At 37.2% G+C, this 23987-nt stretch overlaps 2 protein-coding genes and 1 long non-coding RNA gene across 20 annotated transcripts in view; 1 reads left to right on the top strand and 2 right to left on the bottom strand.

Moving 5' to 3' along the window:
- LOC105686966 (telomerase Cajal body protein 1) overlaps positions 1-1648 on the top strand; it is a 48997-nt gene extending 47349 nt beyond the window's left edge. For all 5 annotated transcript variants that reach the window (XM_012402263.3, XM_048648943.1, XM_048648944.1 and 2 more), the window contains one exon: positions 1393-1648. The gene's annotated coding sequence lies outside the window, so the exon portion shown is untranslated. The remainder of the gene's footprint in view (positions 1-1392) is intronic.
- LOC105687120 overlaps positions 1-23987 on the bottom strand; it is an 89438-nt gene that overhangs the window by 41857 nt on the left and 23594 nt on the right. The gene's annotated exons all lie outside the window — the stretch shown is intronic.
- Positions 6213-15142, bottom strand: LOC125499729. Of its 2 annotated transcripts, none has more exons than XR_007276712.1 (2): positions 7039-15142; positions 6213-6459 (listed from the first exon to the last, which is right to left on the bottom strand). It is a non-coding gene; the product is annotated as an uncharacterized LOC125499729 (long non-coding RNA). The 2 variants fall into 2 exon arrangements; XR_007276713.1 differs by having other exon boundaries at positions 7078-15142.

Raw genomic sequence — 23987 nt, 5'->3', positions numbered from 1 at the left:
TAACTTCCGATGCAGCGGCTGAGTTTTCTAATAGGTATCTTATTACGAAATTTCTTAACACACGTTTACAACAAATATACATATGTAGTATATACAAATGAGAGACAATGACTCGTCGAAACTACTTTTGGACGCTGACGTAAATATACGCGCAAGTTGGTTGGCAGAATACTTCTCATAGTCACAACGATCTCTCAAACAGACGAGTGTCCGTCAGTCCAGTATTCTTTTCACTTTCGTATACTGCGGTAGATATTTCGGTCGTATCTAATTTCACTGGAAAAATTTGAAAGGTTCGCAGGTAAAGAGTAGCTTGTGAGTTTGTATCGAGAAGAAGACCCTTTGAAGAAATCGTGAATCGCGACGAGGCAATCAAAATTTGAGGCCCTAGAAAATAATTTTTTTTTTCCACAACCCTCGAGGGTGTGCGGGAGAGCGGATGTTTTATGTTTTAGACGCTGTCGCGAATCTGGTCTTTTTTTTGTTAGCCTCTTTAGTTTTCTTGAAACCCACTTCGCAACTTCCGCTTTACCGAGTTGGTCAACTTCCTGTCAGAGTAATACATGCGTACCTACTGCATTACGTACATACACATCGAAGTATATTTACTATAAACTACCTGATTGTAAGACGAGACCGGCCGGGAATTATCCTGTAAACTATAGGACGTTGTAAATCTGTATGACTCACTGTCAGACTTCTGACAAAGTCTCCGAAGCATCGAAACTATTCACTACTGTTACTCTTGCACTCATATGTACCCCTTACCTACGTAAAAATATCATATTTCAATGAATTGCGATATAAGGTATTGGATGAATGACATAAAACACAAGTCGAACGAATCTAAAGTCTTTACAGAGAACTCAAGTCATTTAATAGCTTAATTTGGTTTGAGCTTTGCGAATAAAAATATCAGCTCTTAGAGACTGTCGATTCATTGATTGCGATTGTTAGTTCAAAGAGTAGGGTTTTCAGAAGATTTCTCATTACGCTTACGCTTCCACGTAGTAGATTAATTGATATCAAAACATTGCGGCGTATTGAATGCATTATTTCATGTTGCAGCCAACACGGAAACAAATATCGAAGTCATCGAAAACGAGGCAATGATAAGTTTAACAAAATTGATAGAAGTTGGAATGAATCACTCTATCAAACGTTCAATTTTACAGGCATTAGATTATCTAATAGCCGTCTCGTTTCCATACTCTACCATGCATTACTTTTGATGTCGAGAAATCTTGTAACACATATTTCACGACCTACAGTAATCCCAAGTCGTACCACCTGATTTTGTTTTATACTGAAATATTGATTACGGGGTATTATTTTATAGTTGCGATCCAGTTCAATGATGATTTCTCACCCTGTCTTATTTCTATTTTTCAGGAGCCAAATAACAGCTGACAAAGAAGATTGACCTGAGAGGAGGCAAGAAATTTCGGTGTATCTTCGGAATGAAAATGTTGAGCGAACGATTATCTCTGAATAGATTATTACGAGCATCTAACTCCCATACCAAACTGCATCTAGTACACTTATGAATAATCAGAATGATACTTAGCTGTTGGTCAAGAAAAAAGTATTGTTATTGACATTGTAGCGTGACAAAAATGATTTATCAATAAACGTTGACGACAAGCGATACGCTGACTATTCATTCCAATTTATTACATTCTTGCTGAAATCATTCACTGACATACAACATCCGCTCGGTTTTCCTGTTCTTCTGATACCCAGAAAATTTTTCAACCAAAATTCTAAATTCCGAAATACCTCCTCTGTTTTTCTGTTCTCCTGATACCCAGAAAATTTTTTGACCAAATTCTAAATTCTGAAATACCTTCTCGGTTTTTCTGTTCTCCTGATACCCAGAAAATTTTTCAGCCTAAATTCTAAACTTGGAAAACGCTGTTCTGAAGCAAGAAATTATTCTTTCTCTCTTTTATCCACGATTTATTGAACGAATAAATACATAGGCAGGCATATAGTTAGTTCTGCAAAGAATAAGTCGCTCTCTCTATCAGACTAGAAATAATCATGGAGGATTGAATGCATGCACATGATGAGGCACCAAGTTTCGGACCACCTCCTCGGGTTTCCTGTTCTCCTGATACAAATCTCCACTTTTCGGCAAACTTTTGATTTCCAGGGCCGGTATTCTAGAGCTCTGCATTATCACTCTCGATTTAAAGCATGATTGAACGATCAAAGACACAGGCATGCATGCAGTCAGTCCTGCAATGCATCGGTTGCTCTCTCTTTCATACTAGGAATAAATGAACAGGGTGGAACGCATGCACATGATGAGGCACCAGGTTTCGGAATACCTCCTCGGTTCTCCTGTTCTCCTGATACCCAGAAAATTTTTCAGCCAAAATTCTAAACTTGGGAAACGCTGTTCTAAAGCAAGAAATTATTCTTTCTCTCTTTTATCCACGATTCATTGAACGAATAAATACATAGGCAGCCATATAGTTAGTTCTGCAAAGAATAAGTCGCTCTCTCTATCAGACTAGAAATAATCATGAAGGATTGAATGCATGCACATGATGAGGCACCAAGTTTCGGACCACCTCCTCGGGTTTCCTGTTCTCCTGATACAAATCTCCACTTTTCGGCGAACTTTTGATTTTCAGGGCCGGTATTCTAGAGCTCTGCATTATCACTCTCGATTTAAAGCATGATTGAACGATCAAAGACACAGGCATGCATGCAGTCAGTCCTGCAATGCATCGGTTGCTCTCTCTTTCATACTAGGAATAAATGAACAGGGTGGAACGCATGCACATGATGAGGCACCAGGTTTCGGAATACCTCCTCGGTTTTCCTGTTCTCCTGATACCCAGAAAATTTTTCAGCCAAAATTCTAAACTTGGAAAACGCTGTTCTAAAGCAAGAAATTATTCTTTCTCTCTTTTATCCACGATTTATTGAACGAATAAATACATAGGCAGGCATATAGTTAGTTCTGCAAAGAATAAGTCGCTCTCTTTATCAGACTAGAAATAATCATGAAGGATTGAATGCATGCACATGATGAGGCACCAAGTTTCGGACCACCTCCTCGGGTTTCCTGTTCTCCTGATACAAATCTCCACTTTTCGGCAAACTTTTGATTTCCAGGGCCGATATTCTAGAGCTCTGCATTATCACTCTCGATTTAAAGCATGATTGAACGATCAAAGACACAGGCATGCATGCAGTCAGTCCTGCAATGCATCGGTTGCTCTCTCTTTCATACTAGGAATAAATGAACAGGGTGGAACGCATGCACATGATGAGGCACCAGGTTTCGGAATACCTCCTCGGTTTTCCTGTTCTCCTGATACCCAGAAAATTTTTCAGCCAAAATTCTAAACTTGGAAAACGCTGTTCTGAAGCAAGGAATTATTCTTTCTCTCTTTTATCCACGATTTATTGAACGAATAAATACATAGGCAGGCATATAGTTAGTTCTGCAAAGAATAAGTCGCTCTCTTTATCAGACTAGAAATAATCATGAAGGATTGAATGCATGCACATGATGAGGCACCAAGTTTCGGACCACCTCCTCGGGTTTCCTGTTCCCCTGATACAAATCTCCACTTTTCGGCAAACTTTTGATTTTCAGGGCCGGTATTCCAGAGCTCTGCATTATCACTCTCGATTTAAAGCATGATTGAACGATCAAAGACACAGGCATGCATGCAGTCAGTCCTGCAATGCATCGGTTGCTCTCTCTTTCATACTAGGAATAAATGAACAGGGTGGAACGCATGCACATGATGAGGCACCAGGTTTCGGAATACCTCCTCGGTTTTCCTGTTCTCCTGATACCCAGAAAATTTTTCAGCCTAAATTCTAAACTTGGGAAACGCTGTTCTAAAGCAAGAAATTATTCTTTCTCTCTTTTATCCACGATTCATTGAACGAATAAATACATAGGCAGGCATATAGTTAGTTCTGCAAAGAATAAGTCGCTCTCTCTATCAGACTAGAAATAATCATGAAGGATTGAATGCATGCACATGATGAGGCACCAAGTTTCGGACCACCTCCTCGGGTTTCCTGTTCTCCTGATACAAATCTCCACTTTTCGGCAAACTTTTGATTTTCAGGGCCGGTATTCTAGAGCTCTGCATTATCACTATCGATTTAAAGCATGATTGAACGATCAAAGACACAGGCATGCATGCAGTCAGTCCTGCAATGCATCGGTTGCTCTCTCTTTCATACTAGGAATAAATGAACAGGGTGGAACGCATGCACATGATGAGGCACCAGGTTTCGGAATACCTCCTCGGATTTCCTGTTCTCCTGATACCCAGAAAATTTTTCAGCCAAAATTCTAAACTTGGAAAACGCTGTTCTGAAGCAAGAAATTATTCTTTCTCTCTTTTATCCACGATTTATTGAACGAATAAATACATAGGCAGGCGTATAGTTAGTTCTGCAAAGAATAAGTCGCTCTCTTTATCAGACTAGAAATAATCATGAAGGATTGAATGCATGCACATGATGAGGCACCAAGTTTCGGACCACCTCCTCGGGTTTCCTGTTCTCCTGATACAAATCTCCACTTTTCGGCAAACTTTTGATTTCCAGGGCCGATATTCTAGAGCTCTGCATTATCACTCTCGATTTAAAGCATGATTGAACGATCAAAGACACAGGCATGCATGCAGTCAGTCCTGCAATGCATCGGTTGCTCTCTCTTTCATACTAGGAATAAATGAACAGGGTGGAACGCATGCACATGATGAGGCACCAGGTTTCGGAATACCTCCTCGGTTTTCCTGTTCTCCTGATACCCAGAAAATTTTTCAGCCAAAATTCTAAACTTGGAAAACGCTGTTCTGAAGCAAGGAATTATTCTTTCTCTCTTTTATCCACGATTTATTGAACGAATAAATACATAGGCAGGCATATAGTTAGTTCTGCAAAGAATAAGTCGCTCTCTTTATCAGACTAGAAATAATCATGAAGGATTGAATGCATGCACATGATGAGGCACCAAGTTTCGGACCACCTCCTCGGGTTTCCTGTTCCCCTGATACAAATCTCCACTTTTCGGCAAACTTTTGATTTTCAGGGCCGGTATTCCAGAGCTCTGCATTATCACTCTCGATTTAAAGCATGATTGAACGATCAAAGACACAGGCATGCATGCAGTCAGTCCTGCAATGCATCGGTTGCTCTCTCTTTCATACTAGGAATAAATGAACAGGGTGGAACGCATGCACATGATGAGGCACCAGGTTTCGGAATACCTCCTCGGTTTTCCTGTTCTCCTGATACCCAGAAAATTTTTCAGCCTAAATTCTAAACTTGGAAAACGCTGTTCTAAAGCAAGGAATTATTCTTTCTCTCTTTTATCCACGATTTATTGAACGAATAAATACATAGGCAGGCATATAGTTAGTTCTGCAAAGAATGAGTCGCTCTCTCTATCAGACTAGAAATAATCATGAAGGATTGAATGCATGCACATGATGAGGCACCAAGTTTCGGACCACCTCCTCGGGTTTCCTGTTCTCCTGATACAAATCTCCACTTTTCGGCAAACTTTTGATTTTCAGGGCCGGTATTCTAGAGCTCTGCATTATCACTCTCGATTTAAAGCATGATTGAACGATCAAAGACACAGGCATGCATGCAGTCAGTCCTGCAATGCATCGGTTGCTCTCTCTTTCATACTAGGAATAAATGAACAGGGTGGAACGCATGCACATGATGAGGCACCAGGTTTCGGAATACCTCCTCGGTTTTCCTGTTCTCCTGATACCCAGAAAATTTTTCAGCCAAAATTCTAAACTTGGGAAACGCTGTTCTAAAGCAAGAAATTATTCTTTCTCTCTTTTATCCACGATTTATTGAACGAATAAATACACAGGCAGGCATATAGTTAGTTCTGCAAAGAATAAGTCGCTCTCTCTATCATACTAGGAATACATGGACACGATTGAAGGCATGCACATGATGAGGCACACGGGGTCTCGGACCACCTCCTCGGGTTTCCGGTTTTCCTGATATCAAAACTAATGTTCTTGCACAAAGTTGCCTGATGAAGCCAGCATGCAGTACAGCAGTACAACACGATACGTATGCATGCATGTTTACACAGATTTTTTCGGCACCTCTTTTCGACTGTCTTATTGCTGACAACGATGATGATTGTGAATGATATTCGGAGAAGTTCAATTAATGTGAATAAAATAACGAACACATCTATTATAGTTAAGTTTATTGATAAATCAATACATCAACAATTTTATTCTTGCAACTATCAACCGAATAATATTTTGATCATTCATGAGGGTACTCGATGTATGCGTTTTCATCAACGTCCGTAACAATTGAATCATATATATCATCATTTTCTGAACATATTGATTTCTGAGATACACTGGGGAGTCTTGTGTTTTGGATCTGTGATCAAATTGCGGCATGTGGCGTCCATCTCTCGCCTGAAAACTAGAAATAAAACAGGTTAAGAAAATTTCTCAAAACTCTATCTTAACTATGAAATATTCAAGATATCTCACTGTGATTGACTGCTAGCTGAACTTACTCGAGGAATTTCTTTTTGCGAGTTTGCATTTTGTCAGGAAATTTTGCTGGGTCGATTAGGAAGATATTTAATATCCGGCAATCATGACCCAGGAATCACGATTATCCAAAAACTATAATTCTTAATTATTTTCATTCCGATTTCCAAGAGAAAGAATTAGATAAACAAAAAAAAGAGGGAGAAAGCAAACTCATTTGTGTCGATACATATATAGTTTTCTCTTTTTGATCGCATGTATCTATATGTATATCTACTGAGATCGGTACAGATATCTAAGATTTTTCGTTATTAATGTATAATATATGTACATGAAAATGTGAAATCAGCCCATTAGCGGCATAGCTAAAGTCTGCAGCATTTCGCATACAAAGTACATACATATAATGTACGCACTTATCTGTATAAGATTGCACTACTAATATAGTGAATAGGTTTAGATATAAATATATATCTATATATACAAGCGGAGACATTCTTATTACCGCAGAGCTCGTTAGCTCCAGTCAAAGAGATCCTGTTACCTCTGCTGTATCGTACGGTCTACCGCGGCGCCTATAGTGTATTTCCAACATCCTTCTCTTTCTCCTTTTTTTTTCTCCTCTGCGTTTATTTCTCCTCATCATCTACCGTAAACTCTTCTAAGATTTCTCCCCTCCGCACTTATGTTCCGCACATCTTGAATGACAATCAAATTGATTTATACAGGATGTTTATTACCGCGATGACACGATCTCGGGTCAACTGAGAATGTATATGGCTGAGTTGAGTATACATACAGAAACCTCGATTACTGTCATAAACAATCATCGATTTATCGGCGAGAAGTTCGAGGACGTTGGACTCAACCTTTCGAATTTCACCAACATGAACGAAAATTATCGCAATTAATTTGAAAGCGCTCAAGTCCTTCGAATTTGAAAACATAATTTTCAGAATCAGTGGCCATTATTTCTTTGAAACATTAACCGATCCGAATACGAAAGAGAATTCGATTCATTAAAAAAAAGTTTTTCACGAAAATTCATTTGCATGCAATCTTCACTCGCAAAATCGCTGTTATCTAGATTAATTCTTCAATATACTTCAGGAATAAATTCCATACTTATAAGAATACGTGAATCTCCAAAATCGATATTGTTAACCATCGAGCAACTACACACCCATCCCTGGCTTAATCAATCTCAAGGTTGGGAAGGTAGATATGTACTACATTGGAGCATCGTACATGGGTCTTCGGTCTCGTGTCTCTCGTTCTATAAAATGGAGTATACGTCATTTACATAAGTACGAATCGATCTGATTCTATAATCGAAATTCCGTATACATATTAAGTACATAGAGAAGTATATACATATAGCCATTGTATGTTAGATAGAGAATCCCCGACAAACATACATGAGAATAAAAAAAAATGAAGAAATCTCGTTTCAAAGATAACGATCCGCATCCGCTATAAGATCGCAATTCAAAATGTCATTCATCTTTATTTTCTCGCGACACACCCTCGCAAAGAGACTAAAAATCAGTAAGACATAGGTGTCTGAATGGCAATCATAAACGCTCATGTTTCCATAGGCATCGCCGCAAATTGTTGTAGGACAATCTACAATTCAGCAAATTCAGAAGGCACGAGAAAAGAATGAAAAAATTGAATGAACCAGAAAAAGAATGAACTGTTAATTGAGCTTACGTGTCAAGACGGTAAAGATTGGCACCTGCAGGTTTCGAGCTAACTGGGTTTACGAAGCGGTGTGGGTCTGTAACAATCTATGAATGTAAACAACGTGCAGGTAGATCACACGGAGTCTTACAAATGTGCGTACACACATATATACATAAAATACTATAGGCTACTTTCATTCTGCGGCAGACACGAGATAATTTCACAAGACGATAAGAGAATCCGCGCGACTAATTGCGGGCGCAGTGTATGCATCAGCGGGAAAAGGAGGCTGTAGGTATACAAGAAACAAGTAACGACTTCGCATATACCGCGTGTACGTGCACTGATACATACCATCTTGTATTTCATTATCCCGTATACTCATAGAAAGTTCATTCATCGGATACATAAAACGTCTTACGGTAAACTGCGTCGAAGCGTGTAGTATGAGTAGTACGCGAACCATAAATTAAATCTGGTAATGTGAAAGAAGTTATACGAATTATCAAAATTTATCTAAAACTATATCAATAGACCTGACACGAAAGATCTATGATCGATATTGTATGATCCTTAGTCTGATATACCGACTTTGAATTTTAATAAAAGAGATGTTTTAAGAAATAGATGAATGTATAGGTTGCCTGTATATGTGTTTGATTGATTGCGAATTTACTTAGCGACTTCCTGACTGGCCAGATAGATGTGAGACGTAGTCGAGGTATAGAAGCTCGATCGAGTGAGCAAAAGCATCGTCGGTGTAGTATATGGTAATGAGATGTATATGCGGTTACACGCGGAGACGGCTGTAACAGTTATAAGTTATACACCCACTTGCTCCTCGTGATCTCAAATAGATAACGCGAGGACTAAACGGTGACTTGTAAGCTCGACCAGACGACGACGACGACGACGACGACAACGACAGCTACGATCAATGTAGGCTAATGTATAGGATTCGCGAATGTGTTATACCTGTATGCTTACGTATATACGTATCCCTATATCTTATGTATCTACGCGTCACATGTGTGGGAGGAAACCTACAGGATATAGACTTCGGAATCATGACCTGACTCACAAAACTCACCATTATATCTAATCATTCCGAATTTGGATTAAAATTTCATGCAATTTCCGAACGCGTTCACGTATAAGTGTTTTCAACTTAAGGTAGATTTCGAGTACGTATACCCCCTGCAATGAGGGTAGGTTTCGAGTCGACTGATTACAACCATCAGGAAATGGCTAGAAATGCTATGGGGTGTTTCGCTCATTTTGTTGAATAGTATATTCAGAAATTATCATAATAATTCAATCTTTGTACATGTATACACGGAAATTACCGTGAAAGCGGTTACAATAATGCAATTCTTGTATATCATAACGAGAATATGTAGATACACGTATATATATTCGTACAGTTGAAAGTAACCCACCCAAGAAATATAATAAACTAACTTTTGCCCCGACAAGCAAAGCAAAGATGTTACTGCAGTTGCCATTAGTTATATACCCTTATAAATAAATATGCTATACGAGTATATATGTATACATTATACATATTCTACTTCCAATATAGAGACGATAAAATCTCATATTCCTGAACCGCAGCCGAACTTATAATCCGACCAGCTATCCGGGTATAATTGTACAACGATCGTAAAGCATCGTCAATTTGTTGAAATTTTCCCCCCGTTACATACAAATAACAAAAACGATGTATTATTACAATATATCAACAACTGGTGATTTGTTACTCACATTATACGGTACAGCGGTACAGTACTTATGCTACATCATCAATACAAACAAATTTGTACAACACAAGTAACGCGCATTTTCTTTCTCTTCTTCGTGGTTCGTTCTGTAAAGAAGTTTCTTTTTTTCAATTGTTCCCAATAATTTATAGGATATTTCTTCTCGACCGATGTTTCGTTTTATTTTAATATCGCAGAGAAAGGAGATGTGATAATAAGCAGCGATGGCAATTATCAGCGGGGGCAATCGTGACAAATCTCTATATAAACAGATAGAGAGAGTGGTTAACGTTGATAAATTACACGTGTATAAATTGTCGTTGTAAATTCAAATACTACCGTATATTATAATAACCTAATTAGAAAATATTCGAGTCAATTGTCAGCACATCGTTGTAAACGTACGAGCTTATAATCACAGCTGAGATTTAATACAATGCTAACAATAAAACGATGAATTGGAAAAAAAAAGGAAAGAAAAATTAATTGACAATGAAATAAGATTAAGATGAAGAACAGAAAGCGAAGAGAATCTGTTTGAAAAAAAGCTTCGGCAACGTGAAGATAGCGCCGTTATCTCGTCGAATTCATCTTCTAGCAATTGGTGTCCTACTTTTTGGTACTGCACGGAAAAATAATCGCGGGAAAGAGTGGATCGTATGTATAGCCGTAAGGATATGTATAGCCGTAAGGATATGTACCTACCTATATACTTATATGTATACCATAAGCTGCGAATATAACAGCCAACCCGGCGCCACGCCTCGACGCTTCACTTCCTGCAGACCACCGGTACTCCGTAAAGCAGCAATCACCCGAATTAAATGGCTCAAACACTATCGGATGACCACCTGCCAACTTCCAAATCTCTGCCCTCAAAGACGTCCATTTTATTTTTCATTCGATTTTTTATGGTTCGCAATATAAATGCAAACGGAATTTCTTTGCATTTGGATCGACAAAAATTTGGCGTTTTTTTCATCGGAAGTATAAATGAATAAATCGAGATCTGTACGTCGATGTACAATGGGTACTAAATATCAGAACTGTATATCGATCTACTGTCCGCAGCTGCTGTGGCATGATTATACGTGTACGTGATTTCATAATTATTTATCACTTTACTATAATCGCGCGCGAGGTATGTAATCTGGTAGAAAGTCTACTTCCGGTGAAGGAGAATTATTCCTATTGCGGGAGAAGGTCTACACAAAAGGATATGATATTTTTAATGTTTATTAAATGATAGCAAAATGTATGATATGGAGATACTATTTCAGTAAGTATATCTACACGGATTTATGAATTCCGGAAGTGCAGCGGATATCGTTATATTTCACTTCAATATCGTTTTACATTTATAAACGGTAATATACGACAATAGCTCAAATTCTTCTGATCTACTTTGGGGTCATTACATCAAGTATTACCCATTTAGGTGATGAAAACGCGTATAATCTTGCACGGATCGCAGGTATTGCTGTTTTCTCAAGTCTGAAAATTATCCGAAAACCGGAAATTGAGTTGTGTTGGTATAACGACACGTCCATCACTCGATTACGTGTCACAGATTGTCGTCGAACCGTGAAATATGACGCGCTGACCAGCCTGTACATTTACCATAAAAATGGAGATAACATTTTTTTTTTTAGTCTCACTCAAATACATTTATTCAATTATTCGATAATTTATTAGGTTAGTGAAAGAAAAAAGCGTACTCAGGGAACAAAGTGAAAACTCGTAACCGGGCAAGTCTGTAATTAAAGCTCTGCCTGGAGTAGTATAGTCTACGAGAATCAACACCATGATAATTACCGTGAAAATACAGTACCCGAAGCATATAATATATACATATTTAGATATAAATGTATGTACACCTACGTGTTCCATGTACTCTCGATGATTAAAGTCTAAAAACTGACCTATTCACGCACGCTTCTAACTTTATTACAAAAAAACTGTGTTGTCCCGAAAAAAATTTTTACCACATTTCCGGGTATTATACATAGCTATGCACGTATATATAATGAATAAAAAAACGTGTACATCGTTATTTCAACTTATAGTTTGTGAAAAAGTTGGAATACATGTAAAATGTTGCGAGGCAAAAGTTCAAATTGGAGATAGAATGAGAAAAAAAAAAAAAACTCTCTTCAGCTAATGTTGAAATTAAAAATCATTTTCATGGTATTATTTATAGGAAGGTGCGAATGACACGATCATGACGATGGAAGTCTGACTGTGCAATTTGGCAAAAAAAGAAGCAGCTTATACATATAATACTAATAAAATTGAGAATTGTTTATAGAGTTTTATACCCAATCGTTGTCTGTCGTTGCGCTGCTGCAACTACGTCATGGAGAAACGTGCGAACGATTGTTGAGTCCTCGAGCAAAATTTATATTTATAAAACAGAAAATTACGTAATCGTTCGTTGAACGGTTTTTCGCGGTACAAATGTATTCGTCTATGTATTTGACAGAACCTTCCGAACAGAATACAGTGAATATTCGTACACGTGATGTATAAATCATAAGGAGTTTAGAACCATCAGTTCGTTCTTTTTGGTTTTCTTCGTTCCATCTGAAATAACAGACGACAAAACTGAGCAAGTTTGTTATCGACAAATAGTGGTCTGCTGGAGGCTTTCCTCACCCAACATTACGAGTGACAATAAAATCAGCAAGTCGGAAAGTAGGTACTCGTAGTTTATATCTATGACAGATCTACTGTAGATTATAAATCGTAACGGAGGAATAATATTTTTTGTTACTTTTTATTTTTTTAAAAATCGTCTTTGATTTTTACAAAATTTTTGCACTTCTCGAACGAAACGATCAAACAATTCCAGATGTGTAATGAGAGAATTTACGATTCAAAATTTGATTCGGCGTGGTAAATATTGAATCTCATTTATTCAGCAGTTGAAAATGATCCGACAATGAAATCGCCCGAATTTGTAGCCGTTTCATCGGAGTGTCAGTTTCAGTTCGATCGGTTTTTGGTAAATAAAAGAGAAATTGGTACGGTAATGTGTCAATTACATTAGTGTGTGCCGCAGGGGAGAGCCGAGGTTCGAAAATAAACAGGGGTAAATATAGTCACTCTGTTTCGGTTCGTATTCCGCATCACAAGCGTATATAGAACAAGTAAACTATTCTTTGGGTTGTAAAAATATTAACGTACGCAGACAAATGGATTGTATATCTGCACCTTCATCTTCATAACCTGTGTACTAAATAAACAGGGCTATGTTTATAAATAGGCATATACGCCATGTTGTTCCGCCCCTCGAAAAATTAAAAACGTACATTGAATTCCAAGTGCGCCGGGGTTGACGAATGACACGGGCCTCAAATTATAGCAATGCGTTATTCTACGTGAGATTTGAATAGAAATATTTGAGACCTGGAAACCGATGATGAGTTTCAGAATCAAGTCGTTACACTCAACGCTGTAGGTTTGAAAGAATTAATTTTTTCTTTTCCTTTTTCCAAGACTTTTGATTGCAAACGAATGATAAAAATTGATTCGAATTCTTTGCATCTACATGTACAATGAAAGTACACACATAAATTTATTAGATTGCGAATTGTATGTATAATTAAGTGTATGACAAAAAAGCTTTACTCATCGGGATTATTTTTCACGGAAGATAGTTATTCTATATAATGAGAAGATGAAGAAGTAGAAAAAAAAGAAAGTGCAAGTAAGGGTGTTGAGATTTTGCTGAATATTCAAAACCACGAGAGTGAAGAGAAGTTTTTTTCAATAGCGAAGCTTGCGGTAGTCGAAGTATTAAACTGCGAGTAACGCGAAGAATTGAAAAACGGAGCTTTTGATGTCTGAAGAAGTGATCCCATATGTACATACTTATATACCTATGTATATAATACCATAGCTAGACGCCGCAAGAGCAATTAAAAGCTTTGTCACTACATATTTCACCTCCTCCTTCCCGTTTTCCTACCCCTCGACATAAAATTCCTTTCACTCCTTCTTCACCATCGAACACAAACACACACACCCTCACGCACCCACACGACGCCAAAGTTCTCCAATTAGCATCCCTTCAATTATAATATGATGGTATATTAAAACGGGGACCAGGGCGCACCCTTCAGCCCCTACTAGCTATATGTATACAACGTCCGTAGTTATACCACGGCTCGATAACTTACACCAACACTCTAGTGCATTATTATACCATGTGAGGTATTAGCATTCTAATGGCGTCAAACAAATGAATATTTCTGAGGGGTCAGAGACGCTCTTTCAGAAATAAGATATTAAATGAAATGGGTTATACATGAACACGTGCGATCGTTTGTCGAAGATAAGGAAACTCGATACACAAAACATCTGGCAATTAGAACAAGTGCGTGTAAGAAAAAAAACATTTAACCAAAGTTTGAAAAAAATTTTACTCGAAAAATTTTGTACACGTACTGAAAAAATGATTCACCAATTCTGTAGGTGTTACGCCTGAGGGTACGTAACGGCAACGTGGAAATTATGAAATGAAAATAAATAAATTAAAAAAAAACTCGGGGGAGTTGAAAATTTTAGGGGCGTCTGCAGCGTAAACGCCTTGAGGCAAATTGTGCAACACCGTGCAGCACTCTCTCATAGTCTCAACAGCGATACAAAGAGAACGGAAAGGGTTTTCCGAGCCCCTAAACCTACCTCCGTAACAATTCCAAACTGGAAAAAAAAAATAGAAAGAAAAAACTGCAGCGTTTGAAATAAAACATAAAGAATAAAATAAAACGTTTTCATACAGCGAATCCCAGCAGGAGAGCTGATAATGTACACATAACGTAGGTACTACATATCCATGGTACCACGTATTACATGAGGGTGACAATTTGCGTTCTGCGATGAATAAGTAATTACACAAGCACTGTAGGCGTAGGGATATTTACGCACATATCGTTATATACCGTAATACTGTACATTCACTCCAAGTATTACAGGGATTAAAAACAAACATAAAATTTTTTAATCGGTTGATCAAATGAATAATAAAAAATAAAGTACACGTTCACACGTGTGTGCGTCAATTTTAACGAGTGCAGCATAGATGGAAAACTCAAACAGTAAATGGCACCGATGTGTATCCCTAGCGTTAACTATATATTATAAATAGAAATTAATGGAATGTATCTAATTAGAATAGAAATAGAAATTAATGGAAGTACTATACGTGAAATGTTCAGATATAACGATATATCTGAATGTATAATAATATGAGCGTTTTGCAGAATATTTGATCTTCTCTTTCACTTGAAATTTAAGATAATGGGTTTTTTTGCAACGCAACGATCAGGGGTTGTTGGTATATCTCCGTAATGTTCAGTGAATCGTAAAGTGCCCTCAGCCCTGTGATGATATTTAGGTCGTAAATCTCCTCCCCATGGATATATATATATATATATATATATATATATATATATATATATATATATATACACGTATGTACTATATGGACATAATTTAAGCAGTATGTACCATATAGATATACTGTATAAGTATATTATACTCGTCAGAAACAGGAGTGTAATAGGTGTGTGTTCGTATCAGAAGATCGATCGATCTTCATCGAAGCGGATATAGGAAAAAAAAAACGGAGGAAAAAGATCCAGATTCGAGTCCAATGGATTAACCCGCGCGAAGGCGGATCATCCTCCCTTTCTTCCCTTCTCTCGCTCCATCTCTGTTTCTTTTATCTATCTGGACCTCTCGCTCTTTTCCCCGGGGCTCTGCAAAGACTCGAGGGTCGCAAGTCGGGTCGTTCACCCCGGAGAAGCTATACGATAAGGGTTGACGTAGCGATGGACACATCGAAGCCTGATTACGTGTACGCATAGGGTGCAAAACACTCGATGGAGAATTTGAAAAAACACACTTCGGGATCATTCACTGCAATACTATTCTCAAGTCGAAGAGATCAGCCTGTAAAGTGACGCAAAAAATATCGCAGAATTGTATGACGTAAACGGCGTCGAAAGTACCAATTGCAGCGAAAGGAGACAATAGAAAATAGAAGCTGGAAAATAAGTTTCTATGTACTGCAGAATTTTGAATTATGCACAAACTATGGTTCAACGTTGGTTCATATATTTTTTTTCAAAACGGATGAACGTTACCGCGTTCTCCGCGCAGTTACAATTCTATTTTCGAAACGCTGATTCAGAAAAAGAAAAACAAAAGAAAAGTTACCTAAGAAGCGAACCTCGACACACGTATACCTACCAGCGCAACATGAAACGTTCGCGTAATCCAGATTTTGCAAATGACATCACTGTTTGTTTGACATAACGCGTGTGAGTTTCAAGAAAAAAAAAAGAGTACGAGAAACGAGATGAGAGCATCGGTTAGTCTCGGCAAAGCAACGCTATATTCATATACCTACATAGAGATATTAGCCACATATACAGGGTGTTAGTAAATCATTGTGCCAATTAAGGGGATGATAAAGTGCACTTAAACAAGTAATTAGCGACGAGCAGTCCGTGTCTGGAGACGTCGCGTTTGCGCGCTACAGGAAATCAAAGGTTGCAGGTAAAGAGCATAGTCAACGCCTGGTCATTGGCAATCCAATGCGTGTCCGCAACTGGAAAGCTTTGATTCGCGTACGATTCAAAAGACAAAAGCTCCGAGTTGTGATTCATTCGTTTTGTGCACTATGTGTTTATCAATTTTTTAAATTTCAATTATTACGGACTATCAAAATAATTTCCAGCGACCAGGCGCTTGACCCACGACCTTCGATGCCATGTATGGCGCCTGAACGCGACGTCTCCGAACATGGGATGGTCATCTCAGATTACTTGTTCAAGTGCACTTTGTCATTCTATTGAGTTTGGCACAATTATTTATTAAACACCCTGCATAATATACACACGCGTTATAGACTATTTTCGGGTATATATGTTTACAGAAAATCAGCAGGTGTTAACTCTACGATTATTGTAAATTTTTGATGAGGATCACAACGTTGCGTCGCGAAGAAAGATGTCAAGGAAATATTGGAGGTGTATTTCGAGCCGCAATAGCAGAGAAAATATGACGAGTGATAAAAAGAACATAAATTTGCAATTTTGTGCACAGTTTATACCCCGGAACCACGAAGTTTCAATGACCTGCATTTCCTTTATTTCCCCAGCTATTTAAGTCTCGCTTCCCGCTGTACAGTTGCATATTTGTGTAACACACGGTGCCCTGGATGTTTCTTTCTCAGATTCCTGAATTGAGCCCAACTCAAATATTATCAATTACGAAATCAATCGGTAGTAACAAAAAAATGTCCTTTCGTTAAATACATGAAAATGTGATAAATTTATCAGTGCGATTCGCATACACTGAAATAGGGGAATTCAACTACGAAAAACATATTGTTAGTTTTACTCCCTTGGGCTAACTAAATTACACGAGTGGATACCTATGCACATATACCATTCTAGTCTCAATGCACATAATAGGAATCTCCGCGAGATAGTTTCGCTCGTGAAATCTCCTCGGGAGCATAGAAATACACGTACCCGAGTATACTCGCACACTGGATACATGGAGCCTGATTTCATACCGGAAGTTTGGAAGCCTGCAGGACTCGTCATTGTGTACAGGATTACCAGTAAATGTGTTTCAAAGCTCACTCCAACGTAGCGAAATCCAGACTACTCGTCCCGCTAATCCCTTCACGACCGGAAAACTTATATATATATATACATCAGACGCCGTATACACCCTTCACCTCGAAAGGTTTATATATCATTCTATTCCAGATTTCATAAGCAATTAGTGATTTTGTCCCGATCGCAACGAATTCAACAACCCTCGCATAAATGAAAGAGAGAGTGAAATTTTTGACGACAATCTTATTGTTTGTTGTTACACGAAGCGAATATTTTTAACGACAAGTAGTGAGTTGTATATGAATACATCAGGGATAAGAGAATAGCGGGAGAAAAAATATTTTTGAAATACCTGAATGAAAAAATGTGGTCATATCTAGCGATTCGTCGGGAACAACGTTATAAATAATGAGAAAAAACTCGTCCACGCCTTAATATTTAGAAAGATCACAGTCCATGGGAACACAATTGTGTACGCACAGCTTGAATCAATACAAGAGCTATTCCATAAATCGATTTATACGTTATACATTTATCGAATTTTCACTGCAGAAGTTGAAGTATTTTTCATTCAAGGGTTATTCGATTCTACCGACTTGATATATATATATATGTATATCACGTGACGTCTATCCAACGTGAACGATGTCTGAAGCGTGCGATCGTCACGATTTCAAAAAGAATAAAAAATAAGTAAAATAAGAAGGAAAAAAAAAAAGAAGCGTGTAGACAAGACAAGGAGAAATTGAGACGAGGGAATAGATTAAAAAAAAAAAAAAAAGGGAGAAAACGTGACTGAGGGATTGGGGGAGAACCCCCTTTAAAAAGCAGAGGGGGTTGTCACAGAATGAATCAGCTCGACGCGGTTCTGAATTCTGACAATGAGTCACCCACCGGCAACACGAATACAAGCTCGACATTTTCTCGTGTTGAAGTAAAACGCTTATGCTGCATGCGCGCGACGCTCAGAAGCCACCTTATACTACTCGAAATCCATGGGGTGAAAAGAAGGAAAAGAAAAACGAAAATGCAAAGAACAAACCGACACTCCTTTTTTTGAACTGCACAGGTGTATTCAAGTGTATATGACGAGGTATATCGCGATATTACATTTGATAATTAATTTGATATTTTGTTCAATCCGAACCATCGATCAGGGTTTTTTTTTTTTTTTTTTTTCAAATTTGTCATTTATTTTTGGTAAGGTTTTGAAGCAGGTAATTATTTTTGGGGTGAACCCGATCAGTGGAATGAATAATGGGTAGTGAATGCCTTGAGAATGATTAATTATTAAAATGTCACGCGTAGGGTGGATTTGGAAAACGTATTTATAAATAAGTGTATGATATAATGCGACGTTCGTAAAGCATATACACATATAAGTTTAACTCACATATATGATCATTCGTTTGTGCATAATATGAATATAGCTAATAATTGAGCTGTGCGGCTGCACATTTCTGAACTACATCATTGTTAAAACATCAGTTTTTGATGATGTGACCAGTAGAGCAGCGTGAGCAGTCTTATAATACGACAATAAGTATTCACCGATAGGTACCGGTGTTATATGCCTACATGTATTTCAACTTATATCATTTTTGTTTTATAGATGGAGGAAAAAATGAAAAAAAGATAAAGATAAAGAAGAAGAAAAATGAAAAATAAATTCTGTAACACCAAAATATTGTTACGTTCATATTTCTGTGGTATATAATTATATATAACGTACCTTTGGTCATTTGTCATTTCAAACAAGCAATGAGTAACTCATTTTCACATATTTTTATTCACTTTTTTCTTCGAGTTTTTCTTTCGTTTTTCTTGTGCTGCTCACACCAAACTTATCGTACACAAAGAAAAATTGGTTTGTACATTTGACTAGGCCCACCAAGGACTGTGCATTTCGATGCGCTGAATCCGAATCTGTGGTCGGTTTGGCCCGTAGACTCCCAAAAATTTGAATGAATTGCAAAAAACCGCCAAAAGTGGCTACAGATTGCGAAAAAAAAAGCAGTTATGCAAGCGAAAAAATTTCACTCAACCTATACGTCTAGTCTAGTCAAATGTACAGACTACTTTTTATTTTTTGTGTGCCGGTGATTATCAATTCTCACTGAAACTTACGATCAAAACACGAAATCCGCGAATTTTCCGATTCAACTGCCCGCAATAAATACCTTGGTATTCTGAACATTTGAATAAATGATAATATCGAATATTCAAACAATAATAAGTCACAAACGTAATGGAGAAAAAAAAGCCTCTACGATATAATTACATAAATAACTCTACCACAGCATCAGCTGATGAGCTGTTTTTTAGTTTTGCCATCATTTTTTCTTCTTTTTTTTTCAGTTTCTGTATAGTCGCTCTTCGCGAAGGAAAATCCGACGATGATTGACACTTACCTGGAACAAATAGAGAAAAAATACGAATTAGATACGAACAACTATCTACTTGAAAAATATTAATAGCTGGTGAATGATGATATGTTCATCCGTCAAACATTACAAATTTCAAATACATCGCCAATCAATTACGGTTGATTAATTATACCCGAAGAGATTTATGTTTGGTGAAAATCATCATCGGTATAGGTACCTGTATCACGAGCATATAAAATAATCGATGGATCGAAGGCTTCCATTTCTCGTTTATATAACCCTAATACCAAAAAAGCTCTGAAGTATGTTCTTATTTTTATTACTTCGTTTTATAGGTATACATCAATCCATTTGTTAACTATCCACCGCGACCTTAGAAGGAATAGGAACACGCGATTCTGATGGATTTTTCTCTGTTTCGTTTTTTCTTCTTTTAACATAACAGCGAATGTCAACTAGCGCGGCGCGATATGTTTCAAACAAAATCGGGCAAAGAAAAGCGAAAATAGATCAATGCGAAATATTTACGCAATACACGATGCGTAATTAGAGAGCCGACGTTGCATTGATTTCTAATAGGTAAATTCTACGATTGACCAGATTCGACAAGGCCTTGGAGTAATATTGGATTGGGTGTCACTGTCCTGTAGGCTCAGAAAATTTTGTCGGGATTAACTTACTGCGAAAAGACTGCCATACATGTATATATGTATATCCGAAGTACATCAGTATATAACTTCGGGACAGTTTCGTCTTGGCAAATAGATAGCGCGATCATTTTCATGATATAGAATCTGTGGTTTTACACCAGTACGTCACGCTATGAACTATGAACTTTGCGCTTGAACTTTGTTTGTTGCATAACGTATAGGTGTATTGGATACATTATGTACCTTACATAGGCATACCTCTATCGCAGTGTCAAAGGCGGCCTTCGGAATTATCAGCGCAGAAATTATTGCGAGGATTTATAAAATCGATTTTCTATCTATTTATACACACACCTACGTAAGGTTGACCTTAGATCAGGAAGTGTGCAGTTCCATGACAGAGGCCGAAAAAAATGTCCAACGTTGCATCGGTAGAAAAACGAAAGCCTGGAAGTAGGCAACCGATTCAATGTTACTGTAATGCAAATGGCGTACGACTTGCATAACGCAGCAGCGCGGTGTCGTACCTTGTGATTTCCGCTCGATATGTGGTCTTGAAAAAATCATTGCTTCAAATTGTTCGATCGAACTTCAAGTGCAAAATTTTTCAATCACATATCATTGGGAATCCACGTTTGAATCAGTCGTTTGTTAAAAATCCAATAAAAGAAAAATCCTGAATATGGGACAGGGGTAAAAGTTTTAATGAAATAATTAGTATCGCACGACGCGAAAATCGAAATAATTTGTACATAAACGTACAATAAATGCTTCGGTACGTTAGATCGAGCATTGAATTATGTGTGATGATCGTAAGAATTCGAGAGGCCATGAACTCTGAGAGAGTAACGATAACAATGCTTCAAATTGAGAGAAGAATTTTAATGACCCATGATCCTCATCGGCCTGCATATTACACATATCCTACGAGCAGATGGAAGAACATAAGAAATGACAACTATAATTGAGCGAATACGATAACGTAGGTATATATGAGTATAATATATCTGATATGAGAAAACGAAATCGACATACGCACATAACACGAAAGACTGAAAACGTATTACAGCGTTGCATGTAAATATTCTTCAAATACGAACATAGGCGGTAATACCCAAGATATAGTAGGTATATATGTATAATTTACGAGCGTGATGCGGTAAAGCGTAAAAAGAAAAAAATCTGCGAACCCCTAAAAAATTATTAAAAATCACGAAAGTGAAATATGTTTTTATATCACATGGGATAGACGTAATATGAGATCCCTCAAAAAATGAAGAAAAACAAAATGAAGATAGAACACCACATTTTACGGCTCCGACATTTTCTCATTGACTATATTCAAAAAGACCGAACTAATAAAAGAGAGAGAGAGAGAGAAAGAAAATGCATGTATCGTTCATAAATAAAATTATATATATAATTATCTATTCGCAAGAGGGGTGAAAATAATTCAGAAAAACAAATTATATACACAATGACGTATAAATATAAATATTCAACAGGGATGAGAAATTTCAGAAAAGTCTAACTGAACAAGGAATTGAAAAAATATTACGTTTGCACGCAATGAATGAGTTTACGGAGTAAACGAATCCGACATTATACCTATGAGGTCTGTACGTATGTACGGACGATGTGATTATCGATCCGACGCTGCACCGTTGCAGAAAATAAAACGTCTTTTCGCGTCTGTATTGGTAAAAGTTCTGCAGTTTCAACCGGATTCTGCAGCAGTCGAGCGGAGAAATTATGCAGTTTTCAGAAATTAAATACGATTTGAAGAAAAAAAAGAAGAAAATCATCAGGGATTAATATAAGCCGCATTTCGAAGGTCCGCATTATATTGAGAATGGCGAGACCCGAAAGCATCTATACATCGACTCAAAAATGAGATACCGACGAGACAAGCGAAGCAAAGAAAAAAAAATTATGGAAAAAGAAAATTACCAACGATATAAGGTGAAAACTATTGTAGATTGTGATGAAAATCACAAATGTTATATTGCGGTGAAACGAAACCACGAAATATATGTAGGTGCAAATTTAAGTTGGCCGATGAAATTAAACAGAAAAATTCTGACGGATTTAATAAATGGATTTGAAATTAAAATAAGGTGAAATGAAAGGGGTTCTAGGGCGTGGTAGAATTAGTTGTAATTACAATTACAATTCTATTTTATATTATAATTATAAGTAGCGTCTGCACAAAGAAGTATGACTTTATGTGAAGCCTGTAACCGCACAATAAGATTCGTTTCAAGTGTAATTAGATTCGAATCCGAACGTAATTAATTACAGAATACAGTTGGTCGAAAAATATAGGTATACAGATGATGAATCAGGGAGGATTGCTTTTGCGACAGAAAATTATAGAATTTATTAATTATTTTGATAAAAGCGATATTACAAGAAAATAAAAAGTGTATACGTGATACAGACATAATACGCATATTTTTCTCATTGACGAGTCTACATAGATAACTAGACGGATTAAATCCTTGAATTCCCAACGAATAAGTACATCAGGGTCATTAAGGATGTGTAAAAATAAAAAGCAACTACGTATGTCATTTATATGTTCAACTATAATTGATTCATTTATTCACTTCTCTGCAGGTACCTATTTTAATATATCTACAAGTGTAAAGAGACTTTCCCTTAGTTCGGTTCGACTTTCCCAACGAGTTTATACATCTAGTATATATGGGAAATTCTATGTCAGTATTTGCTGTTCAATCCGATTCACCTTCGTTGAAAAAACAAAATATTGAAATAATAAAATAATAAATTTTGCGAAATATCTAAAAAAATATTATTAACACGAACAAGCGCGATTAGCAGGTGCAATGATAATAGTTTTGTTGATAGTTGCTTATAGTAATTATGCCAGCTGCTATCAGTATCATAGTTACATTAGTATACTTTCGACCCTACGAACTCGTACTTATGATGAGGTGCAAATTGACCGCGAAGATTTTGGAAAAAAGAGGTATATGAATTTTCTAGATGGAAGATGATTCTGCTCGGTACTACCTGACTTTTCCTAGTAGACTTTTGTTATACATACAACATACATATATGGTATGCTATATATTATTAAACATCTTCCGCATGTGCAGCAGCAGCGGCCTACGCTATAATACGAAAATCACGAACAGCGAGGGCGTTGATAAATTATTGATCAATATGATTTATATGCACCTTACATGTATACTGCAGCTCATATCAATACGTCTACACGTATGTATGTAAAATCACGCACGCGGCAAACACGTATTATATTCATCAACCAGACATAAAGAACTTATACATATATATGTTTGAATATATA

The sequence above is a fragment of the Athalia rosae genome, chromosome 1, assembly GCF_917208135.1.
Source record: "Athalia rosae chromosome 1, iyAthRosa1.1, whole genome shotgun sequence".
Taxonomy (NCBI): Eukaryota; Metazoa; Arthropoda; class Insecta; order Hymenoptera; family Athaliidae; genus Athalia; species Athalia rosae.
The sequence above is the reverse complement of the archived record's forward strand: the minus strand, read 5'-3'. Positions and strand labels throughout refer to the sequence as shown.